The sequence below is a fragment of the Mirounga angustirostris genome, unplaced genomic scaffold, assembly GCF_029215605.1.
Source record: "Mirounga angustirostris isolate CCGP_5_RB_7025 unplaced genomic scaffold, mMirAng1.0.hap1 SCAF_3, whole genome shotgun sequence".
In the NCBI taxonomy this organism is placed as follows: domain Eukaryota; kingdom Metazoa; phylum Chordata; class Mammalia; order Carnivora; family Phocidae; genus Mirounga; species Mirounga angustirostris.
This window is the reverse complement of record NW_026991711.1, coordinates 116,769,294-116,779,729: the sequence shown is the minus strand read 5'-3', so window position 1 is coordinate 116,779,729 and position 10,436 is coordinate 116,769,294. Positions and strand designations below refer to the sequence as shown.

The 10,436-nt window shown below is 39.0% G+C and overlaps 1 pseudogene; it reads right to left on the bottom strand.

Annotated features, from left to right (window-relative positions):
• Window positions 1–493: 493 nt before the first annotated feature.
• On the bottom strand, window positions 494–3,796 carry LOC123840989 (matrin-3-like; annotated as a pseudogene).
• Window positions 3,797–10,436: the final 6,640 nt, after the last annotated feature.

Sequence of the window (10,436 nt, the reverse complement as noted above, 5' to 3'; positions counted from 1 at the left end):
TCCACAGATATAAGCAGGATATTACCAGAAAGTTACAAGTAAACACAGATTATACATGCAAATTTCTGTTCACAAAGGTCACATGTGCAGGTATATGAATTAGAAGCGTGTGTCTAGATTACGGCCAAACTGTTTTTAAAATGCAGCAATGTAAAATTACCTCTTGAAATATAAGGAGATGGTCTACACTCTTCAAAAATCAAATGTTGCTTATACCAGATGTATGACAGCTACAGGATTCAAGTGACAAACAATAAGATCTCAAGAAATTAATACTGCTCAAAGAGAATGGGAATATTTTTACATTTCATTGAAAATACATTGACCACTAGAATACGAAATCTAGCAGGAACTTAGAGGAAAAAATTACAAAAATCTAAAGCCAATTACTTAGTATTTCTATTACCTAAACAACAGCATGACATTAAAAGAAAACTGCACCTGCTTTTTCATGCCAATCTCATATTAATGAAGATCTCCAAATACAAAGCAACCCAAAAAGCTTCAAACTCCAAATGAAAAGTCTGCAAGGCTCAGATTAAAATATGGAATGTTTCAGATGAAAGTAATAAAAATACAATTGGTTTTGTTCTTTATTGAATGGAATCAAAAGTTTTGACATTTCTTTGAAGCTTGGAACTAAATGTCATTTCTCTGAATGATTCTACATCTTTTTTCTTGGTGGTGCAAGTTGTCTTAAGTAGCGAGTCAGTCTCTACAAAGTACTTTGGTCTGTTACCGTTCTGATAAAACAAACAATTCTTCATTAACTTAACTGTATATGTATTTTTGCTGTAACACTTAACACATGAACAGACATCTATTATTTTTCCACTAAAACAAAAGAGTACAATAGTTTTCTTCTAACTATCAGTATTGTATTTAAAAAAGGTTAACATTAAAAGCAAAGAACCATTATTTACTTTGAAATCATTAAGCTTCTTGCACATCTTAAGCTTCCTTCTTCTGCCTGTGTTCTTCTGCCAATTTATTCAGAAATTTCTTTAATTTCTGATAATGAGGAAGGCTGCTGCAATGAGTAATATTTGCAACTTCTTCATTTGTATAAAAGAGTGAACACAGCTTACAGTAAAACCCTGTTTTAGGTACCACATAGTCTATACCAACAGGAACATTGGGCTGATATGGTCCAATTCTATATTCATCTGGGATTGTATAGTCCTCCTTGTTTTCATCACTTTGGCCATCTGCATTTTCACTTGTATCTTTGTTGGGATCATCAGCATTCTCAGCAGATTCAGTGCCTGGTTCTGTATTTTCCTCATTTTTAATTCCATTTTCCAACGCTGCTTTGTTTTCTTGATCAAGTTCCTCGATCTTGTCCACCTTTTTTTAGCTTTTTCTTTGCAGCTGCCAAAGCACTGGCATTTCCGTCTTTTTTCACAGCTTTGTCCGAAGGTTCCTTTTTCCCATCAGAAGCCACATCACCTAAATTAGCAAGATTTGTCTCATCTCCCACCGAATTGCCACTTTCTAGCAGTGCTCCTGCTGCTTCTTCATCTACAAGTAGCTCATCTTCAGATTCAAGAAGCATGTTAGGTTCTTGCTCGGCTTGGTCATCCTTTGTATCTTTTTCACCATCTTCACCTGACTTCTCTTCTTGTTCTTTACCTTCAGTTGTATTTTCAGTCTTCTGGGAACCATCAATCTTGGATTTCTTATTGCTTAGAGATTCTTTGCCATCTGGAGAATAAGATCTTTTCTGAGATTTATCTTTTTTCAGTAAGTCAATGCCTCTGTTGGGAATCCTCAGTACCAATTTTTTTGTATTTTTCAGACAAGTCTACTTTCACACATCTCCCCTGAAACCAAAGGGCCTTTTTCAAACAGTGGTCAACCATTGCCATTGCATTTTCTCTGGTCTCCATCTCAATAAAGGCCTTATTTTTCATCCTCATAATTTTTTATTTTTCCATAAGGCTCAGCAAGCTTGAGAACTGCACTGTCAGAATAGCCAGAATGAGGTAAATTGCTGAGATGTATCACACGTCCAAGTTCTTACTTTTGATCAAACTTTTGGTCTGGCTTCCCCTCAGGTTTCTTTATTATTTTATACTTCTGTGATAAATGAACTCTCACTGGCTTGCCAAATACTAACGCTGGTGTGGTTGTATAATAATCCACTGCAGCTTGAGCATCCTCTGTAGTTGCCATTTCAATAAATGCCTCATTAATTTTATTTAGAATCAGATGATTTAAAATGACTCCAAATGGTTCCACCAGCTGTAATAGTTGATATCTCAAGTTTTTCCCTCGCTGAAAATCCATGATGTGAACAGCCTGGCTTGTTTTCACTCTGCCTTTTTGCATGTGTCTTGGTCTTGCGGGAGCCCATTTCCAGCACCCAGATTTCCTCTTGGTCCAACAGCTGGTCCCCCAAGATGAAATGAGGGAGGTGGAGGTCCCAGAATTCCTGGTGCTGGGTTTGTAGACTACTGCAGCATGAATGGATCACCCATTGTGTGTCCTGTATCATTGTCAGGATTCCATTCTGGGTAGATTTCAAGAAGAAGATCAACGACTATGACTTGCTCCATTGATATGTTGACTCCACTCCTTATTAGAATGAACTGGCAAATCACATATAGAGCACAGATGGGGATAACCCTTCGGTAAGAGTCCATGGAAGACTTCAATATTGCTACTTGGAGGAGCACCCCTCTTTTTCTCAAAGAGATCTCTCCTGTAAGGGTCCAGGACCACGTCCCATTCTCTCATACTCACTGTCAAATTTATGATAGTTATGCGAGGTCTCACCAAAAAAAGAATCATCCCTACACTTTTCTCCATCTCTTAATCTGTCATCTTCATAATCCATTCTGTCATAATAACCAGATTCTTGAGAACGACTTCCATGGTCATAATCAAGCACTGGGTTGAGACTAGGACCACGGTCATCAAAACTATCTCTTCTAAAGTGCCTTTTTTCTTCCCGATCATCCCTAGGTACTCTGTATGGTGGTTCCCATGTAGCAGATCTGCCATCTCTACCATAACTCAGTGTAGGGCCTTCTTCAGTTCTCCTCCTTTTAAGCTGTAGAAGGATTTGGGGCAAATTCTCCGGAGTAATCTTGTCCTCTGGATAACGACTCGGTTCATCTAAGTCTCTAGCAGACAGACCAAAGCTGGCCAAAATGTTATTGGCCTGGTCTGCATCTCCACGGTGTTGAGAAGACAAAGGGAGTGGACCTCTACTTCCAATGTTAAATATAGACTGCAAATTATGAGAAGAAGTACTAGCAGAAGACAGTGCACTATGAGCTCCTTGTTGATTCAATGAAGAACTCATTCCAAGATTCATTAAACTAGCAAGGCATGCGGTACCCTGGTTCATCCTTCCCAGAGATGCTGGCATACTTAAAGACTGGGTTGCAGCAGCAAGAAGGCCTATTCCTGCTGCAGACAGGTCACGCCCATGACCCTGCGAATCCCTACCGAGAGATGACTGCTGGAATGACTTGGACATTGTAGAACTATCTCTTGTCTAATTTATAGACTTAAAAAAAAAATTTTTTTTAAAGAAGGCCAAAAAGAAAGCTCAAACTAGCAAACTAGGTTAACTTTGCTTCAAAAAATGGTAACGCCAAGAAAAAGGATCAATAAGGACTGTAGAATCTTCTTCAAGCTGAGAACCAGCAGACAACTCTTAAGGAAAGGGAGAGGGAAAAGGAGAGGTAGCTCTCTCCTAGCGAGCAGGACGCGGAGGCTCCCACAACCCGCCGCAACAACGGCGCTGGTAAGAGGTGGCAGCGGCAGGTGCAGCCCAAGACCGATCGTTTCTGTTTTATGAGCGAATACATTCTTCTTTATATGAGCAATTTTGTATGGGGTTCCTTTACTTGTGATGAGGTTCAGGATATTCTATCCTAAAATACGGCATTTTGGCATATAAAATATTTTCAGCTGAAGGAATTTTTTTTAAAAATGGCAGAAACAGGTTTACTCTGAGCCCCCCACTCTTGCCCTTCTATCCTGAAACAGATCATAAAACTATCCATGTAAAAGCTACCCTCCCTGTACCAGGAGGAGGCAAGATATTCTTATCACCAGAGACTGGGAATTTGGGACCAAGATTCTATGCGAACAAATCTTCATTAAACTAACCCTTATCTTCCCTGTTACTTCTTTACCACTCACTACCCCCGGCCCCAAACCCTCTCTGTCTTGTCAATTCTACCCAAATTTATTGTTTCTTTGTCTGAAAGGCATAAAATCTTGCTCTGGTAGCTTCTTCAGGTCTTATTATCTTATGAAGGTTCCCATGTACATGTGAAAATTCAGCAAAATTTGTATGCTTTTCTTCTGTTATTCTGTCTTTCTCATTTTATTTTATTTTATTTTAAGATTTTATTTATTTATTTGAGAGAGAGAGAGAATGAGAGACAGAGAGCATGAGAGGAGGAGGGTCAGAGGGAGAAGCAGACTCCCTGCCAAGCAGGGAGCCCAACGCGGGACTCGATCCCGGGACTCCAGGATCATGACCTGAGCCGAAGGCAGTCGCTTAACCAACTGAGCCACCCAGGCGCCCAGTCTTTCTCATTTTAATTTTCAGACCAAGCCGGGGACCCTGAGAGGGTCAAGGATAACTTTTCCTCCCCTAAATTTCCAACTCAAAAAGTCCCAGCTACTACCCTGTTCTTTTCCTCTATCATGCGAGCCCACATTGTACTTTGGACTCAGATCAGGCTTCAGTGGAGGCTGGCCTTAACGGAGTAGTGTGGTGTTCCTATGAAAGTCACTGGCAGCAGAAGCAATGGTGGCGGAACTTGGTGAGATGGAAGGACACATGTGGACTTGTTTCTCAGCTCAGGTTCAGCGCCATCATCCTGGGGCTTTCCAGCAAAAACTGAGAGAGGTATTGAGGGAGGACAGGGAGAATGTGTCCAGCAAATGGAACTCAAGCATTAATTAATATGAATGGGACCTCAGTTATTTCATAGGCTCTCTGTTGGAACTGAGAATAAATAGATGGGGATTAATCATTCCTCTTATGTGTCTATTCATTTCTCTCCTGCAGAAAAGGAAATAGCTCACCTCAGGGTGACTACCTCCCCACGAAAAAACAGGACAAATCTCAGCAGGAGATGAAAGGATTCATACCAGGAATTCAAGAATAATACAATGTTAGTAAATCTAATAAAATATTTTTCCATATTGCCATATCAAAAGAAGAAGTAGATCATGTACATAGATTGTAAAAAACATTTAATAAAATTTAACTTTCATTATTAAATTAAAAAAAAACTGAATAAGGGACACTGAATAAGGGTGGCTCAGTCAGTTAAGCATCTACCTTTGGCTCAGGTCAAGATCTCAGGAACCTGGGATCAAACCCCACATTGGGCTCCCTGCTCAACAGGGAGTCTGCTTCTCCCTCTCCCTCTGTTCCTCACCCCTGCTCTTGCTCTCTATCTCTCAAATAAATAAATAAAAAATCTTTAAAAAAATAAAAAATGCAAGACTGTTGAATCACAGATCTGTACCTCTGTAACAAATAATACAATATATGTTAAAAAAAAAAAAGGAGAAGATAGCAGGAGGGGAAGGATGAAGGGGGGGGAAATCGGAGGAGGAGATGAACCACGGGAGACGATGGACTCTGAAAAACAAACTGAGGGTTCTAGAGGGGAGGGGGTGGGAGAATGGGTTAGCCCGGTAATGGGTATTAAAGAGGGCACGTACTGCATGGAGCACTGGGTGTTATACACAAACAATGAATCATGGAACACTACATCCACTACATGGAACACTACATCAACACTAATGATGTAATGTATGGTGATTAACATAACAATAAAAATTAAAAAAAATAAAAAAATGGAATAAAATATGAATGTAATGATTACTTTGGTTACTTCCTTAAAAGTTTGCAAACTAGGGGTGCCAACAACAGGCTGAATGGTAAAATACTAGGCAAGGTTCAATTGACGTAAGGGACAAGCCAAGAGTGTTCACTAACCCCATTTTTATCAAAGCTTATTCTAGAAATACTAGTCAATACAATTTATAAAGAGAAAAAAATAAATAGTATAAACAAGTTAAAAAAGATACAAGAATATTGTAGCTGATGTGATAGTATACTTGGAAAGATAAGAAAAATAATGAAGAACTATGCCACACAATAAACGATTAAGTGCATGGACTTATTACAAATTTAATAAAGGCTTGGTCATGATTTTTCTGCATAATAAAAATAATTAGTTTGAAAATCTAATGGTGAGAAATTATTTTATTTTCAAAAACACAAAAATAATGAATGCACAGGAATAAGCTTAACGAATAGGCAAAATTTAAAAAAGCACAAAAATAGCAACTATTGAGACTTAAGAAAATTTTTTTTTTTTTTTTTTTTTTTTTTTTTTGGAAGAGAGTCAACTAGTTTAATACCGATCTTTACAATTAAGAGCAGCTCCTAAACATAAACCTAAAATAACAGATCTCTGAAGATGTAGATTTCCAGTACATAGTATAAATATGCAGATTTTTTGGTAAAATAAGCAGTAAACAACAATGAGCAAATGAGATCCCATGGGGAAAACATTGCTTTTACTTTTAATACAGGTAAGTGATCAGTAGAAACATAAATATACACATGTTCACATGTATGTATAAATGTCAATTTTTTTTTTTTTTTAATTTTTTTATTCTTATGTTAATCCCCTTACATTACAACATTAGTTTTAGATGAAGTGTTCCATGATTCATTGTTTGTGCACAACACCCAGTGCTGCATGCAGAATGTGCCCTCCTAAATACCCACCACCAGGCTAACCCATCCTCCCACCCCCCTCCCCTCTAGAACCCTGTTTGTTTTTCAGAGTCCATCGTCTCTCATGGTTCGTCTACCCCTCCGATTTCCCCCGCTTCATTCTTCCCCTCCCGCTACCTTCTTCTTCTTCTTCTTTTTTTTTTTTCTTAACATATATTGCATTATTTGTTTCAGAGGTACAGATCTGAGATTCAACAGTCTTGCACAATTCACAGCGCTTACCAGAGCACATACACTCCCCAGTGTCTATCACCCAGTCCCCCCATCCCTCCCACCCCACCCCCCACTCCAACAACACTCAGTTTGTTTCCTGCGATTAAGAATTCCTCATATCAGTGAGATCATATGATACATGTCTTTCTCTGTTTGACTTATTTCACTCAACATAATACCCTCCAGTTCCATCCACGTCGTTGCAAATGGCAAGATCTCATTCCTTTTGATGGCTGCATAATATTCCATTGTATATATATACCACATCTTCTTTATCCATTCATCTGTCGATGGACATCTTGGCTCTTTCCACAGTTTGGCTATTGTGGACATTGCTGCTATAAACATCGGGGTGCACGTAGCCCTTCGGATCCCTACTTTTGTATCTTTGGGGTAAATACCCAGTAGTGCAATTGCTGGATCATATGGTAGCTCTATTTTCAACTTTTTGAGGAACCTCCATACAGTTTTCCAGAGTGGCTGCACCAGCTTGCATTCCCACCAACAGTGTAGGAGGGTTCCCCTTTCTCCGCATCCCCGCCAACATCTGTCGTTTCCTGACTTGTTAATTTTAGCCATTCTGACTGGTGTGAGGTGATATCTCATTGAGGTTTTGATTTGGATTTCCCTGATGCCGAGCGATATTGAGCACTTTTTCATGTGTCTGTTGGCCATTTGGATGTCTTCTTTGGAAAAATGTCTGTTCATGTCTTCTGCCCATTTCTTAATTGGATTCTTTGTTCTTTGGGTGTTGAGTTTGATGAGTTCTTTATAGATTTTGGATACTAGCCCTTTATCTGATATGTCATTTGCAAATATCTTCTCCCATTCTGTCGGTTGTCTTTTGGTTTTGTTAACTGTTTCCTTTGCTTTGCAAAAGCTTCTTATCTTGATGAAGTCCCAATAGTTCATTTTTGCCCTTGCTTCCCTTGCCTTTGGCGATGTTTCTAGGAAGAAGTTGCTTCGGCTGAGGTCAAAGAGGTTGTTGCCTGTGTTCTCCTTTAGGATTTTGATGGACTCCTGTCTCACATTGAGGTCTTTCAACCATTTGGAGTCTATTTTTGTGTGTGGTGTAAGGAAGTGGTCCAGTTTCATTCTTCTGCATGTGTCTATCCAATTTTCCCAACACCATTTGTTGAAGAGACTGTCTTTGTTCCATTGGACATTCTTTCCCGCTTTGTCGAAGATTAGTTGACCATAGAGTTGAGGGTCCATTTCTGGGCTCTCTATTCTGTTCCATTGATCGATGTGTCTGTTTTTGTGCCAGTACCATGCTGTCTTGATGATGACAGCTTTGTAATAGAGCTTGAAGTCCGGAATTGTGATGCCACCGGCTTTGCTTTTCTTTTTCAATATTCCTCTGGCTATGCGGGGTCTTTTCTGGTTCCATACAAATTTTAGGATTATTTGTTCCATTTCTTTGAAAAAAGTGGATGGTATTTTGATGGGGATTGCATTGAATGTGTAGATTGCTCTAGGTAGCATTGACATCTTCACAATATTTGTTCTTCCAATCCATGAGCATGGAACGTTTTTCCATTTCTTTGTGTCTTCCTCAATTTCTTTCATGAGTATTTTATAGTTTTCTGAGTACAGATCCTTTGTCTCTTTGGTTAGATTTATTCCTAGGTATCTTATGGTTTTGGGTGCAATTGTAAATGGGATCGACTCCTTAATTTCTCTTTCTTCTGTCTTGTTGTTGGTGTATAGGAATGCCACTGACTTCTGTGCATTGATTTTATATCCTGCCACTTTACTGAATTCCTGTATGAGTTCTAGCAGTTTTGGGGTGGAGTCTTTTGGGTTTTCCACATAAAGTATCATATCATCTGCAAAGAGTGAGAGTTTGACTTCTTCTTTGCCAATTTGGATGCCTTTGATTTCTTTTTGTTGTCTGATTGCTGTGGCTAGGACTTCCAATACTATGTTGAATAGCAGTGGTGATAGTGGACATCCCTGCCGCGTTCCTGACCTTAGGGGGAAAGCTCTCAGTTTTTCCCCATTGAGAATAATATTTGCTGTAGGTTTTTCATAGATGGCTTTTATGATATTGAGGTATGTACCCTCTATCCCTATACTCTGAAGAGTTTTGATCAAGAAAGGATGCTGTACTTTGTCAAAAGCTTTTTCGGCATCTATCGAGAGGATCATATGATTCTTGTTCTTTCCTTTGTTAATGTACTGTATCACATTGATTGATTTGCGGATGTTGAACCAACCTTGCAGCCCAGGGATAAATCCCACTTGGTCATGGTGAATAATCCTTTTAATGTACTGTTGGATCCTATTGGCTAGTATTTTGGTGAGAATTTTTGCATCCATGTTCATCAGGGATATTGGTCTGTAATTCTCCTTTTTGATGGGGTCTTTGTCTGGTTTGGGGATCAAGGTAATGCTGGCCTCATAAAATGAGTTTGGAAGTTTTCCTTCCGTTTCAATTTTTTGGAACAGTTTCAGAAGAATAGGTATTAATTCTTCTTGAAATGTTTGGTAGAATTCCCCTGGGAAGCCATCTGGCCCTGGGCTTTTGTTTTTTGGGAGATTTTTGATGACTGCTTCAATTTCCTTAGTGGTTATAGGTCTGTTCAGGTTTTCTATTTCATCCTGGTTCAGTTTTGGTAGTTGATACATCTCTAGGAATGCATCCATCTCTTCCAGGTTATCTAATTTGCTGGCATAGAGTTGCTCATAATATGTTCTTATAATTGTTTGTATTTCTTTGGTGTTGGTTGTGATCTCTCCTCTTTCATTCATGATTTTGTTGATTTGGGTCATTTCTCTTCTCTTTTTGATAAGTCTGGCCAGGGGTTTATCAATCTTGTTAATTCTTTCAAAGAACCAGCTCCTAGTTTCGTTGATCTGTTCTACTGTTCTTTTAGTTTCTATTTCATTGATTTCTGCTCTGATCTTTATGATTTCTCTTCTCCTGCTGGGTTTAGGCTTTATTTGCTGTTCTTTCTCCAGCTCCTTTAGGTGTAGGGTTAGGTTGTGTACTTGAGACCTTTCTTGTTTCTTGAGAAAGGCTTGTATTGCTATATACTTTCCTCTTAGGACTGCCTTTGCTGCATCCCAAAGATTTTGAACAGTTGTGTTTTCATTTTCATTAGTTTCCATGTATTTTTTTAATTCTTCTTTAATTTCCTGGTTGACCCATTCATTCTTCAGTAGGATGCTCTTTAGCCTCCATGTATTTGAGTTCTTTCCGACTTTCCTCTTGGGATTGAGTTCTAGTTTCAAAGCATTGTGGTCTGAAAATAGGCAGGGAATGATCCCAATCTTTTGGTACCGGTTGAGACCTGATTTATGACCTAGGATGTGGTCGATTCTGGAGAATGTTCCATGGGCAGTAGAGAAGAATGTGTATTCCGTTGCTTTGGGGTGGAATGTTCTGAATATGTCTGTGAAGTCCATTTGGTCCAGTGTGTCATTTAAA